This window comes from Anoplopoma fimbria, chromosome 20 (genome assembly GCF_027596085.1).
Source record: "Anoplopoma fimbria isolate UVic2021 breed Golden Eagle Sablefish chromosome 20, Afim_UVic_2022, whole genome shotgun sequence".
NCBI lineage: Eukaryota > Metazoa > Chordata > Actinopteri > Perciformes > Anoplopomatidae > Anoplopoma > Anoplopoma fimbria.
Genome location: NC_072468.1, coordinates 22597103 through 22612674, shown reverse-complemented (window position 1 = coordinate 22612674; position 15572 = coordinate 22597103). Strand labels below are relative to the sequence as shown.

Below are 15572 nucleotides of genomic sequence, written 5' to 3'. Positions count from 1 at the left end.
TGAAATACTCGGAGCAGACAACCGGTATAAGCGGTTGCTTTAGGGCAGAAACACAACTCTAAATACATACTATTGATGAAAACTGTGTTAACACGTCTGCCATGTCTACTCTATGTTATTGTCATATTGAGAGCTCGTTCCGCTGTCCCCATATGCTTTAATTGATAATCATTATAATCCGTATTTGCAGAAAGTTTGCAATCCATTCTTGTTAAAAAAAACAGAAAGATGTGTGTTTTGCACTCAATTAAGTGGTCATTTCCACATCTTTTGCTGCCATGTCACCGCATTATAAAACAATGAGTCCTCCTTTGGTGTTCCATGGCTTCTACAACCCCGAACATTTTACTCAGCATGACAAATGCAGCTCAAAATCTCAGCCAGCAGTGTGGGCTTAACAAATGGTTTACGAGAACAAGACAAAGCCAAAGTTCATTTTGAGTTTCATTAATTTCCTCTTGTTTTTTTTTTTTTTTTTTTGCTCTGTATGATTTATATTTGAATGCATGACAAAAGAGCCGGGCCTGAAAACTCTTAACCGAGCACGCCCTCTCGACACTTGATCTATAGAGCAATGCATCTCCAAAGCTAATATTATAATGAATTGGATATGTGTCTACGTGTGTGGCCCAAGAGGGGACTGTTTGTGAAGATGTCCCAAAAGCAATACCCCCTTCTCCAGAATCAACAGACCCCCATTTAGCATTCCCAGATCCCCCTGAAATGAAACGTTCATTTTTCCATAACTATCATCTCCGGCAAAGCATTGCGGGGGAATTGGATCTGTCTCGGCACAGCCCCTCTCCACTCAGATCTCATCAGGCGTGAGTTGGAGTCACCCCTCTCCCACGGAAATTGCTCTGAACGGCAGGAAAATGTACATCATTGAGGTGCAGACCAAAAATGGCATTGGCCCCTTTTCGCATACAGACACAACCAACTCCCCCCAACCAGCGTTCCTCTTATAAATCCTTAAAGAGGGCCCTGGCTCCAATGTATAGCAACACCATCAATATTGATGTGGGAGAAAGTTCTTCCAAAGCCGCCTCAGTCACAGAACATTAATATTGATAGTGTTGTGCACCAGCCCGGACGCTCTAAAATGGTAATGGCATCCGAACTGGGGGTTAGAGGCCAATATCATTGCTGAATATGGACATGGCTGTTTAGCTGAAAGCAGGACAGGAGGCCATGCCAATCACCAATGTCGTCTTCGTCAAACATACCGGCCTAAGAAGGGCATGTCGGGGGTCACTGAGGAACTTTGACTTCTCACTTCATTTGATTTGATTCTTCTAATGAACTTATCCCCAAACAGGCCAAGTGAGATTAAAGATGCTTTTCAAGGGAGACCCGACCCATGGCGTATCATCAGCCATCCATTTTTAAATAATTTCTTGGGTCTTACCTGTGGAATGGATGGCTGAAAATGTATCTTTTTAAGCCATGGCTTCAGGGATGGCGTGTCTGTTGGTCGGTCCACTTAGGTCCACATTGAAAAGGGCCTTTCTCAACAATTGTTTAATGGATTGCCATGAAATTTGATACAATTACTTATGGTTCCCAGATGATGAAGCCTCCTTTTTTTTCTATTGTTCCCCTGAATATTTCTTCAGGGTTCACAATGCGAGTGACATTTGTTAATTATTAAATGCTTCAACAACTTTTGTATGGATTGCCCATGAATGTATACCCCAGGATGAATTGTAACACATCTGGTGATCCTCTGACTTTCTCTCTATTTCCTGCATCAACAAAAAAAATCTAATTGTCTAATACTTAGTTTTTTCACTAAATACATGCAAAACAAATGGCAACAAATGAGCTTTCAGCATCAACTGCACTGTTATGGCTAATTAGCAAATGTTAGCATGCTAACATTGTCATTGCCTTTTCTTAATCTGTCTCTTCTTTTTATGAAAGTGCAGTACTACATTGCTGGAGTGCCCCTTTAAGGCCATATGATGCCAAGTGACCTGATTGAATCACTCTTTGCATGATTTTATCATCCTTACATAATTGACTAAACAACATGCTTCATTTGCATGTGACTTTGATGCATTGACCTGCGGCGGACAGTGCAGCACGTGGCAGGCGTTTTATTAAGAGGTACCGTCAGCCGTAATGATATCATGGCTGTGTCGCCGCGGTGTCCTCTGCTTGTGCAAACATATTACACTGAGGCTTTTTTCTGGGTCAGTAAGTTAAATATTTCAGATGGTTTATTTTTAGCGCCGTCTGTTTCCACTTTGTGTATGAGCTGTGCGTTTTGTGCGTGTGCGTGTGCGTGTGCGTGTGCGTGTGTGTGTGTGCGTGTGCGTGTGCGTGTGTGTGTGTGTGTGTGTGTGTGTGTGTGTGTGTTAGTGCCTCTCTCTCACTAGCTGCGATAACTGCAGGCTGCATTTGACCCACTAAGTCATCTTCACATGGCCCCCGGGGTTTATCAATTGAGTGTTGTGTGCAGAAGGGGGCCATCATAAATGGTTTCCAACTGATACACATCTTGTATCGGCTGTGTTGACATTACAAGTAGTTTATTTTTGGCTGTAATGTCAGTATATACCCTAAAATAATCAGACAGGTTTGGCTTCCATAAAGCTCCGTTTTCGCTTCTTTTTTTGTTTTTCTTTTACAAATCAATGAGCTATTAAACTCTTAAACCACCATACAGTTCCTCAGGGAGCTGTCTGTGGATTAGGGGCTTATTAATTATCTTCTTTTACAACTCTTCTTTTGAGGTTGCTTGTATCCAATCAATTTAATGTGACTCATAATTGTCCTACACAGTAGTTAAAATGTTCAACTAACTAAAACACATTAGATCACTTGTACGCGGCATTGAACTGTCTGGGTGCAAAGAGGGCACTGTAATTGCTGCAGAGAGGAGTGGTCATTGAGCTGTGAAAAGCAGACAAGTTTTCCACCAGATTATGAGAAACCGAATGATTGGAAACTGCCCAGGGGCAAAGGTCCCATGATAGTTTTTGACCTTACCACATATGTGGAATCAATGCAGGGCTCTGTTGTTGACCTTAGCCGTTCTCTGCAACACATACCGCCATTCTGTTTCCTAAAGACAGAACTAGTGTCCATGCTCATCCCCTGCTTTCCTCCTCTCTTCTGCCTATGTTTTTCCACTGAGGTTTTTCCCTCGTAAAATAAAAATACTTTCTATTCAGTACATTATTGTAAGATTGTTCATCCCAAAATTGGTTAAAATGTCATTTAAGATAGTTTAAATATGTGTAATTCAACTTAATATTGTTTCAAAGTACTTCTTTCCAGTTTTATTGACTAAATGTAATTTTATGTATTTAATATTAATTCAACAGACAAGAGACTGTTTGTCTTACATCTTCTACCAAATGAAGAAGTAGAAAAAAGCACTTCAGAAAGGGCCACAGCATAAAATCAAGAGTCATATTGATTCGTGGATTTACAGAATCGTTAAACCCCTATTAACCGTGGAGGTGGCGGATCAGTGTTAGTCATATGCAACAATCTGTTTTTCTTGTGGTTTTGAGCATGGATCGACCTGCCATGTGACGTGTTGTGAACCTAGTGCATTATAAGGTTAATAAAAGAACAACATGGTATTAAATTAAAGCCTAAAAGTAGCGTAAAACAAAACACACCATTGCCTTCTTAATGACATGTATAAGAGCTGACTTCTCTTGTGGGGAACATTAGTGAAAAGTTTGCCTTTTTTTGGAGTAAACTTGAATGGCAGAAAAAACACAAAGCTCTTACTTTATTTATCAATAAGAATCTTGGCGACTTATGAACTAAATATGAGTATGTCTGGACTGTTTATTAAATAAAATGACTTATCTTCACTTAATCCTTTTTGTTGAGTGATAACAAAGAAAAACTCCCACTCACTCTTATAGTCGTGGCACTTAAACTGTCAGCATGTGAAGTCTGTCAAAGCTCACATGAAGCAGATCTTGACTATCTTGCTCTCAAACACAGTGAAATGAGCTTATGAGGACCAAACACAGAGAATAAAGATATCTCACTTTGAAAAAACCCCAGTTTCAAAGGAAGCTCCATCCTGGCTCTTCACAGACTCGCCGCCGTTCCAGGCGCTGCCACAGGGCTCCATTGTGCCTCTGCCAAGCTGCGACAAGGGCCCCGTCCAACTTCTCACCTGCAGCATTGTCCGCCCGGGGAGCTCAGTGCGGAGTAATTGGGGGCCGAGATTCCAGGAACAAGTTTCTTTCTTGTCCGTTTTGTGGGAATCACTGACCCGGACGTGTGAGGTCACAGCTGTGGTAATTGGTGCTGGGTGATGCAGCTGTGTGTGTGTGTGTGTGTGTGTGTATACAGTACAGTCTGTGAACAGATTGTTCTGAGTTACACAGGTTGTGTATGTACAGTGGTAGTCATGTGTGTGCTCTTGTTACAGGCTGGCGTTTTTGTGTTTTTTCAGTGTTAGCGGCTGACAGTTTTTTCCCAGAGAGGCCTCTTCTGTCCCTGAGCTACAAAGGCGTCAGCGCTACAAACTGAGCGCCTTTTGTTGGATCGCTAAAGAAGAAGTTGGCAACACAATAACTGATTTATCTCTGATAAGAGGGAGATCAAAACTCAGCTTGGCTCTTTCCCAAACTGCTCCCCCTCCACCTACAGACTGTCACTCTGCATGAAGCCACACACGCAGCAGTGAAGGGCACTCCGTATTAAGGTTAGGGGTAAAAATAAACGGGTAACACACGCAACTCTTCCCCCTTAAGCAGGGGAACAGAAGATGTCATCATGGATTCAGATAGACACTCTGCTCACTCAGCTGTTATGTGCTTTACATCTTCAATTGCGTAACAGCCCACAAAACAAGGAGCATGAAGCAGGTGGTGTTTTCTTTTTCTGTCTTCTCCAAGTTGACACTAATTATATGGATGTAGCTATGTTAGATAGATACATATATACACCACATTTGACTTCTACATTTAACCTATCACTGAGGAGCAGTGGGCTGCTAAGAAGCGCCCTGGGAGCAACTTGGGTTTAGGTGTCTTTAATATAATTTAACTAGATAAATGAAATTAAAGATAAAGTGATGCTTCCCTTTTCATTTCACCACATTCTGTGTATTTGTTATCTTCCAAACCCTCCATTAAAAGTCAGTGGGAAATGAATAGAGACCAGAATTGCATTGCTAGGCAACAGCTGGGGTCCATGGTTACTTCCTGTTAGATGATCCTGTCATTCATATTCATATTATTTCATCATATTATTATTTACATCCATGTTTGCTTGCTCTTCATCTTCACCTCTTTCATTGGTGCATTGCTACAGTCACTGGAATAGAGTAAAACCACGTGAATCACATTGAGCTAGTGCATTTGCATGTACATACACAATACAAACACTAATAAAGTTACTTTAAACTTAGTATCTCTAAACTTTAACTTTAAGTTACATTATAGTTGAATCCCCTTGTGACAATGACTCTGGTCCTTTCCCTCTGATAGAGATTAAAAACAGCCAAAAATGAATGTATTGATGCAGAACATGCTTAAAAAAAGAGATTTGATTATTATTTTTTACTTTGACCAGGACCAAGCGTGTGCCTTCTCCAATTTATACCATAACTTGATAAGAGGAATTTATGTTTTTATCACTGCCAAATCTGGGAGGAAGGTCATATCAGAAATGATACACTGACGAAGAGATCAATTCAAATGAAACCACATTAATTCATGATAAACAATAAAGATTATGAAAGTGATAAAAACCTGGACACTTAAACATCCACATGGTTGAAATCAAGTTAATACATTACATTAAGAAAATAAATATCATGCAATGAAAAGCAAAAATCTAGCTCGACAATGGAAACGTCTTGGACCTGGAAACACTGAACTCCATTTGGCCCCTAGAGGTGAAACCCCATCCCAGGTCATGATAGGTGACGCTGACACCGGCCTCTCCACCCCCCCAAACTGACCACCTGTCAGTCTACACCCGACCTGGGAGTCCACTGCCTGGTCTCCGTAGCAGTTGTTCCCACTGTCACGGCCCCGGGACACCACCACCTGTCATGACCTCGGGGCACACTGACACTAATGGAAAAGACGCTAATAGTGCAGGAGCGAGGCTTCAGTTTTGGAGGATTTAACAATGTAAAGCCTGCAAAATTTCATTCTAGCTCTCTAGTAGTTCAGCATGATCTGTTCAAAATCCTTTCATTGAGAGATAGAGACATGATTTCCCAGACATAGACTAATCCTCTTTACATTACGGGACCTGGGTTTAACAAAGGATATTGACGAGGACTCAAGTCATGTCTGGGCCAATTTACTCGGAGCTGTCCTCAAAGTTCAGACCCAGGTCATTGCCATCAACACAAAATTTAGCTGCACTAAAATGTAAAAAAAGAAAAGAGTTAAATAATGTCAAACTTCAAGATTAATGAAAATGTATTTTTCTGGCTAGAAATAAGTGGGTTTTTTTCTGGCTATTTTGGTAAAGCTGTTTGTCCTGATTCAGTCAAACCATTCAGACAAACCAAGGATAACCTAAAAGGCAGAATGAAAAGAGATATTTTTTCTTACTCATCCTTTTTGTTGTCTTAAGAAACAAAGACCCATAAGTATTTAATCCAACAAAAAAGATTAATAAGTCAGATCATCAATAATTATTACATGACACTTGATGACTCATAACAAATAGCGTTTCTTTTTCAAATAACAATTTCGACATTCGCAAAGTTTGATCATTGGGTTCCAGTCAATGATCAAACATTTGGAACTTGTTGTTAAAATGGCACCGAGTGTAGTATTAAACTGTACTTTCACAGTGGAATAAATAAGTATTCCTCAAACATGCATGTATACTAGCATGTACAGCAGCTTTATGTGTAAGCATTTTGATGGAGGACAGTTGTTCCAAAACTGGGTGTCAGGATCTTATAAGGGTCGCACAATAAATCTGAGGGATCATGAGATTATCACCGGGGAAAGGAATAGAAATAAAGTCGAAACAAAGTAGGATTTTTTTTTTACTGGAGGCTTCTGAAAATAAAGTAAAGAATGAAATTACATTTTAAAATGGTGACAGCCGATGTGAAGCAGGGAGGAGGAGTCACAAGTAGATGTTGCTTTATTGTGAGGCAGGGAGGAGGAGTCACAAGTAGATGTTGCTTTATTGTGAGGCAGGGAGGAGGAGTCACAAGTAGATGTTGCTTTATTTCAAGAGGTCACACGCTCTAAAATCTGGGAACCACTAATGTAGGACACTCTTATGTTCATGGACATAATGCAACTCACAAAAAGTCATAAAAAAATTAAATATGCTCCAAAAAAAAGTTTCAGACTTTTTTTTCTATTCTTTGTAGGCATTAACACAATGTTACAACTCATTAATTTCTTATGCAAACATCACAAACACATAGACTTCATAGTGTTCGAATATATTATGGAAGTGGGACACAATGTCAGTCCATGAACAACACAGGGTCTCCCAGCCATCCCTCCAGGGACAGCTCCGTGACCTTTTCACATACGATGTGTGTGGCAACACAAGTAACACGACTAGTTCTGGCAGAACTCTGTGATGCCCTCCAGGCTGGACACCAGCATGTGGTCCATGTGTGACACACACACACACACACACACACACACACACACACACACACACACACACACACACGCACACACACCATAGACACAGTGCCCCCCCTTGACCCCTGGCTGACACACCCTGTAACCTTACAGGACAACAGCTTAAACACAGAGTTATGAAACAAACAGGGATCAATCTCAAATCCTCTTTTATCCCCTACAGTTGTCTTAATAACCACCAGCATGTGTCTGAAATGCGTATATCCTTATGTTAATGTTACTGAGTAATGCATTTAACACTGTCAGCCTCCAGACAAACAGCAGTGTCATTAAAGGGAATGATACAGAGTTAGACCACCAGTAACCTCTCAGTGACCTCTATAAGAAGCTTAACAGCATTGTTGACAAACATGTTCCTTAAGCTTCTCCTCACTTTGAGGACCCGTCTGGATAAACAGCATTCACAGTGTACAGCAATTCTAATTCATTTTTGAGAGGGACAAACGTTTTATTGTGAAAAACTGGTGCCTTTGAATGTTTAATTGCAATTTATTTCCATTATTGAATAAGGGGCAAATGTCTTTCTGCATTTTAACCACACTGTAATTCAATTTCTAGTCTTTATTTTTTTTGTTGTCCATTTGTACTTTTACTTTTTTTTTTATCTTGTTATATCTAATACCATTTTGTCCAATTATAGTTGATTTTATTTTAAAGGCCACTGAGGGCAAGGTTTTTTTCCCGTATAGACATTTTTTTGAACTGTATTTGTCATGAGGACTTCCACACAGAATGTGAATATAACCCCTTTCGAAAAGGCATTGACACATTATTTCGAATCAAGGTTGATTTTCATGAGCCACACGTTGTGTGGAACTGACATATTCAGAATGTACACTATACACTATACTACACTGTACGAAAAACAAGAACGTTTTTAAGGCAGTGTTTACCAGATCCACTCCTTCTGTTCTTACCTTTCACAATAAAAGCCCTAGACATATACACTGCCTAAGTGTTTCCCAGAGGAAATTTAAATTCATTCAGAGCATTTCGCTAAAAGGAAACTCAATAAAATAGCTTACAGTGGTTTAGGCTTTACAGCAATTAACATCAGACAGACTGCCAGACTCGGCCAGACTCGGTCATTTGGATGCCGACATAGTTGGTTCTCAGCCTGCACAAATCTAGTGGAACCTGTTATTGAAAAACTGTCTGCAAAAAACTGCATGGCTGCTGGTATGAATAGTTTCTTGCCCCCGTAGTGTGAAGGTCTTAAGACGTTCTAATGCATTTTTTCACCTTATGTAAAGAACTTTTTATTGCATCGGTGTGCTTTACAAATAAACTTGCTTGTTTATATTTTTCATTAATAAGGTAAATGCTGTCTCTAGTCAATTATTGACTTTGAGTGAAGCTGCCTCATATTCACAGCAGTGTTGCTCCAGTTCAGTGTCCAAATCTTTTCATTCCTTTTCAAAAGAGCTTCAAAGAGCTTAAACCTGAATTCACACGTTGTTTCTTTGAGCTTTGACAGGCCAGCCTTTAATCAGATAATGCAATTTGTCAGCTGAGACATGTGATGTAGACTGCCATACAACAGTCCATAAAGTTTCAGCCCAAATAAGAAGCTACAGATTTGAGCTATTCTGTGAAAGACGTTGAGGTGTTTCTCCCCATGGATTCTGATGAGTGTTGAGACTTTAAGAAAAGTATTTTAAAATCAATACTATATAGATTTAGTTAAACATATTCACCTTGATACACAAGCGGTTTGTGGGTTTTAAAAGCAATGCTGTCACACAACATTAGCACATGGCTGTCAACACAGCACTGAAGTATTACAATGGCTTGTCTGTACCATTTCAAATATCTTCTGGATTTAACGATGCTGCCAATAATTAAATAGAAAATCCTTCATCTACCAGTTTATAAGCCACTGCCAATACAATTCCAGTCACAGGTTTTAGAATAAAACCAACCAATATAGATGAGCAATGTTAGAAGTTAGAAAGAAGTCAATTTGTAATAGTATCACACAGTATATCATGCATGTAGAGTCATGTATAAGGTGCTAAAATCTCAGATGGGATTAAATGGTCACCAGCTGGTTCAATGCAGGCAGCAACCTCCAGTTAGAAAAAGCAAAGCCAATGTGGAAGTGCCCTTAATTTGCATTCTTTCTAATGTCCATCAGGGGGCGACTCCTCTGGTTGCAAAAATAAGTCAGATTGTATAGAAGTCTATGAGAAAATGACCCTACTTCTCACTTGGCTTACATCATTTACATTGTAAACATGAGTCTATGGTCTCAATCTCTAGTTTCAAGTCTTCTTAAATACAGCATGATGGTCATTTAGTAAATTATGGTCCCATTTAGAGTAATAATAAATCCATAAAGGCATGTAGGGCTTGGCTAGCTTGTGATTGAGAGTTTGCTACCACGGCGTTGACCGGTCTCAGAATCACTGTGTCTTTGTCTTAACCCATTCACAGTGGGGTTTTTTAATGACAATTAACTGTAAAATTTTGGTTGCCTTAAAATGTCTTATCAGCATTTGGTTGTTCTTAGCTCTGCTCTTTCAAGTCACTTCTGGTTTCAAAAAACCAAGATGGCGATGGCCAAATTGACGAACTCAAGGCTTCAAACCTATGGGTGACGCCGCGGTGACTACGTCCACGTCCACTTCTTATATACAGTCAATTTTTTACTGCCTGTGTGGCCTTAATGGAAGAAAGATGGTGAATTATGTTTAACGGCAGCTCTCCCATACATTGCACAAAATGAAACCTGCAAACTGCTGACCTTGCTCTTAATGCACCACTTATCTAAAACAAACTCACAAAGTAAACTTGAGTCTTGACTCTTGCTCCAAAGGTTAAACCTGTTCTATCTGCCACTGCCTTTCATCACATTAAACTTGTCACCATGCAACATCTGTCACTGCAATTTATTTTTGTCCTCTGTTTTATTTGACTAACGTAAAGGATATTTAGTTAATTCTTTATCACCTTGTGTTTCTTGTATATCTTGTTTTAATGCCTTCTTATGTTTAATGTTAAGCAGTTTGAATATTGTTGAAAGTTGCTTTACAAATAAACGATCCTTCCTTGCGTTTGCGCTTTGTGTTTTAACTCAACCAAGGATATCATTTCTGCCTCCGGAGAAGCTCTGAGAAACGTTTGTATGACTAAGATGCCAATCTGCCCCTCAACAAGCACCGTCGAGATGCCCTTGACCCCCAACTGCCTGGCTGGAGCTGCTCAGCCGCCTGCAGTCGTGGGCTGTGGTTGTAGTGAGCGGGCTCCCTGGAGTGAATGTGTGTAAAAGTATAACTGTGAGGTACGGCGCTAAAAATGCTAATGAGCATGCATGCTCGAAAAAGCTGCTCTCAGGATAAAGGTTAAAAATCCTTTAACACTGACATCTGACTTACCATTTCCTTTTAAGGTCCATTTGTAGAAATACAGACTTCCTCTCGTGGCACTTTTCTGCCATGCGTTGTACCTGTGGGATATGAATAAGTCATCAGAGGGAAGTCTTCATTTCACCAGCCAGCTGAATGTAAAATGCGGGTTACTCACCAGCTCAAAGAGGAAGGTGAGGGTGTAGTTTTGTCCCATAAGAGGAGCCGTTTAATGTGTTTTTGTTGCCATGAAATATTTCTGTTGCTTAGTGTGTGAAGACTGTCAAACAAAAGTAGCAGAGCAGACGCGGCTCGGTAACTTACAGGAATTCAATCTTCTCGCATTTATATTTTATTTTAAATTATTGATGTTAACAGATTATTTATTTTTAATGCATTTCTAGTGTAAAGGGGAAGTACTGTATAGTCATTTAGGTGCAAATATAGCACCTCCATCTGAATATTGTGGAAGGGGGGATGTAGTATTACTGCAAACGCATCACATTTTACCTTCTACATTGTCTGCGATTAACAGCATCTTCAATTTTAATCTGATTTAAAAACTGCCCCATCCTTCATCTTTCACTAAACTGGACTTTCATCCAGCTCACCAATATCTTTGGAATAAAATAATAAAAAACGCAGTTGAAAAGAGTGAAATAATAATAATACTTTAATTTTATATAGCGCTTTTCTAGGTACTCAAAGACGCTTTACATAGGGCAAGACAAACAAAACAAAAAAGAACACAAAGGAGCAAACAAAACAAACAAACAGAACATTTTAGTATAGGGATTAAATCTATAAATCTTAGTTAAGGATTGGAAGAACAGTGTGCTTTGTTGTGGCATTTTGACATGTTAAACCACTCCTAAACCAGCAGCCTGGGAGTGGCTGAGGGTACAGCTTTTGAAAGATCCTCACAAAAAAAAAAAGAATCCTGTGGCTATGTCTTCTGCAACTGAACAAGAGCGGGGTACATTTTAGGTTTTGATGCGTGAAAAACAGTAAATGCCGTTGTTTTTATTTTTGCTCTAACCTCAGACATCATCACCCAGCCCTCCCTCTTTCTCTCTGTCTGTCAGCTGAGCACAAAACCGAACCAGGATCATTATGCGTCGTGGTGACCGGTCGGTGACCCCACTGAGCATTCTGCTGTGCCCTCCTGGGTGTGCCACAGTGGGGGTAGTCAAAGAGCCACCACAACCTCTGACGTGTCTGTGTTTTGTTGCGTGCACAAAAGCGTGCACGTTGGGTGTTTTTATGTGTTTGTACGTGGCACACCTTTTAGCGTTACTTTAGTAGTGTTACTTTTTCATCATGAATGCAAAGCTCTGTGGATTAGCATGTGCCCGCTATAAAGGTGCGTAGGGCAAAGGGCAAGGTGATCATGCATGTTGAGAGGATCAGTGTGTGTGTGTGTGTGTGTGTGTGTGTGTGTGTGTGTGTGTGTGTGTGTGTGTGTGTGTGTGTGTGTGTGTGTGTGTGTGTGTGTGTGTGTGTGTGTGTGTGTGTGTGTGTGTCGCGCCAATTTCACACCAGTAGAATGAGTGGACTTGTTTACGCCACAGTGATGATGGAATTATGTGCGTGTTACAGTGGGAAGGTGTGTGTGCAAGTTTTTTATCTGTGTGTGTGTGTGTGTGTGTGTGTGTGTGTGTGTGTGTGTGTGTGTGTGAGAGCGTCATCCTGTGGGCTAGCTGCCGCGGTTTGTAGCTCCCAGGGAGATCCGTGACCGAAGATCCTCAAGTTTAGAGTTCATCTTCAGTTCAGAGAGAGGTTCAGCTGGCGGTCAGCGGGCCACTGTTAGAGCAGCCTTATTCTCCCTCTCTCTCTCTCTCTCTCTCTGCTCTTACTCTCTAATACCAACCCCCCCACACTCCCACACACACACACACACACACACACACACACACACACACACACACACACACACACACACACACACACACACCTCCCTTTCTTTACATGCAGCTCTCTATTTTACACAAATTCTTCCCCTCTCTGTTTTTCTCTCAGCAGATCTTTTGCCTTCTGTTTGACCCAAGTTGGAGTTCACTCATGTGGCAAATATATAATTTTTATTCTTTATTCTTACATTCATATTACTATTGTAGCTTAGGCCAAAGAGACACTGAGGGAAAAAAACATTGTTTATGGGTGAAAAAATGTGCAGAAAGTCCTTCACTGCCTGTTGCAGAATAGTTTGTTAAATTGAGTGTGCTTATCTTGATATGGTTTTCTTCAGATTTTATCCTTTTTCAGCACATAAGGCAAACTGCTCATCTCGGAAGAGCCAAAGGTTTTTGATTTGTTGGCTTGAATTGACTCAACGTTAATCCTTTTTTTTTTTCAGGTCATTTATCTGCATCATATAAATGAACCTGAAAGCTTTTGTTTTGGTTTTATGATTGGAATTTTGATGAGGACATACAGTCCTTTTTCTGCTTGACTGCCGTGCGCTGTGAGCCTGATGACCGCTATGGCTGCAAAAAATTTAATCAGAAACCCTCCTTTGTCTCTCATTACAGGAGAAAACGATGACCTATTTCAGCAGCTGACATCAAACAAAGTGGTGGCAAGAGTGTTGGGGCTCGATCGGCGGGCCCTTTGTGTGGGCAGTGCCACGCAAAGTGACTGATCTGACCCGACTGACAAGATTAAAGTACAGCAAATCACATTCAATTCCACTGAGTTGCATCCTGCCTAATGCAATCATTCTATTCTTCTTCATTGCACTTTGCTATGAATTAAAACTATAGTCGTAATAGTAGAAGTTGTTCTTGTTATAAACACAACGGATGACTTTACACTGAATAGCCCAAAGTTTTCACGTTTTCACTCATCCATTTAAGAAATGATTTAATAAGTTATTCTGTTAACTTTAATACAGTGTGTCCGGCAAATGCACTGTACAACTAATTGCCTTTTTTGTACAATCCACAGCTGTATTATTTCTAAGCAGCTGTTTCTTGTCCTGGCCTGACAGTTCGGCCAAATGCTACTAGCTAAGAACAAAGCAGAATGAAGGAAAAGGCTTTATTAAGGAATTGGTTCTAAAATTTCCAAAATAAATGGTTGAATCACTTTAATTGACCAGATGTTTTAGTCTGGTATATCAGAGAAATTAATTAACTTAATTTGAATACATAGCTTTTGAAGATTAACTATCAATTTCCTGATGTTTTATAAGCCTTTTTTTCCCCTTTTTGGACAGAATGACCTCCACTAGGTTACTCTTGAAACTCCCCAAGTGGAAGAACGACTCAATAAACAACTGCCACAGTAAGTACTAAAGTGAACTGCTGTTGTTTCGGCTTCACCAAATCACCAATGCCACAGCGGGCTTTGCCATGATATACAGTGCGTGTTTGCTTCCTTTGCTCACCCTTCAACCCTTCAATCCCCATGCCTGTCTGCTCGGATGTGGCCCGGTTTGTTAAGCCAGCCCATTGGCTTTGATCCGAGAGGGATAATGCCAGATTGAAGGGGTAAACGCGGCTTTACTGTATATTCAAAAACATGAAATAGTCCATGAAGAATATGTCTACATTCAGCTGTATATTGTAGGTAACTAAAGATTATTTATAATTTTTTCAGCAGATAATTGTTGTCTTTCTGTTTTATCATTAATTAATTCTGCATTTTTTTGCTTGTTCATAATGAACATTCATAATTGAAACCAGGAAATGAATGGCTCGCTTTAAATAAAAAATATGGTACTTTTTAAACGATGGACAAGTAAAGTGTAAAGTAGAGGCTAAGGTGTTGTCAATATGCACCCCATGTTAATTTAAGTAAAATATATTTATATATACATATATTATTTATTACATTTTTTAAGGGTAAACTTTTCAAACAGCACACTCGTACAAAAAAAACCATTAAAGTAGTTTATCCATAGGGACATAAGTAAAGTTATTAGAATGAGTGACGCTATGCAGAGGCAGCTTTTTGCATACTTGGACCAAACGATGGCCTCAGCAATGGCACCTGGCGATGGCGATGAAACCATCTTATCAGAACACAAGCTCTGCTGCCTCTGCTCTTTGGCTCCCACCGCGATATCGTATTGCTGAGTCTCACTTTGCATTAGAAATCGAAGTGCAATCCCGTTCTTTATGGCCGCTGCCCGCGACCTTTGTCAACCCAGCGAATTAACCGAGAGGCGTATCAGCCACGCTGGCCCTTTTCTCCCAGAGCCTGTCCTATTAACTGAGTGAGGAGCACAGTGCGGGTCACACTTAAGTAACCTTATCTTGTAATTGGGTTCAAGGTTAAGTGACCCTGGAGCACGGAGGTCCGGGGGTTAAGGTCACAGTGTCAGGCAGAAGGGGGAGCTTTTAATCACTGATGGGGCTGGAAATCAAGGCCCGGGCTTCTGCTATCTGGCTAGGCCGGACCCCCCCCACCACCCCTACCACCCATCACCTCCAGCCTCATCCACATCCCACATGAAGCTGTCTGTGTAGGCTGGAACAAGGTGGGGTTTAGGGGGGGCGGAACTGAGCAGTTGCCAGGCAACCCATATTCAAGCCAAGGTCTCGCAAGCTTTTAACCTTAGCACAAATCGATATAGACGGCAATTGGGCTAATATTCTTT

At 40.5% G+C, this 15572-nt stretch overlaps 1 protein-coding gene across 1 annotated transcript in view; it reads left to right on the top strand.

Annotated features, from left to right (window-relative positions):
• The first annotated feature begins 13599 nt into the window (after window positions 1-13599).
• il21r.1 (interleukin 21 receptor, tandem duplicate 1) overlaps window positions 13600-15572 on the top strand; it is a 38465-nt gene continuing 36492 nt past the window's right edge. Inside the window, exons 1-2 of the mRNA XM_054621762.1 lie at window positions 13600-13634; window positions 14187-14254. The gene's annotated coding sequence lies outside the window, so the exon portion shown is untranslated. The remainder of the gene's footprint in view (window positions 13635-14186; window positions 14255-15572) is intronic.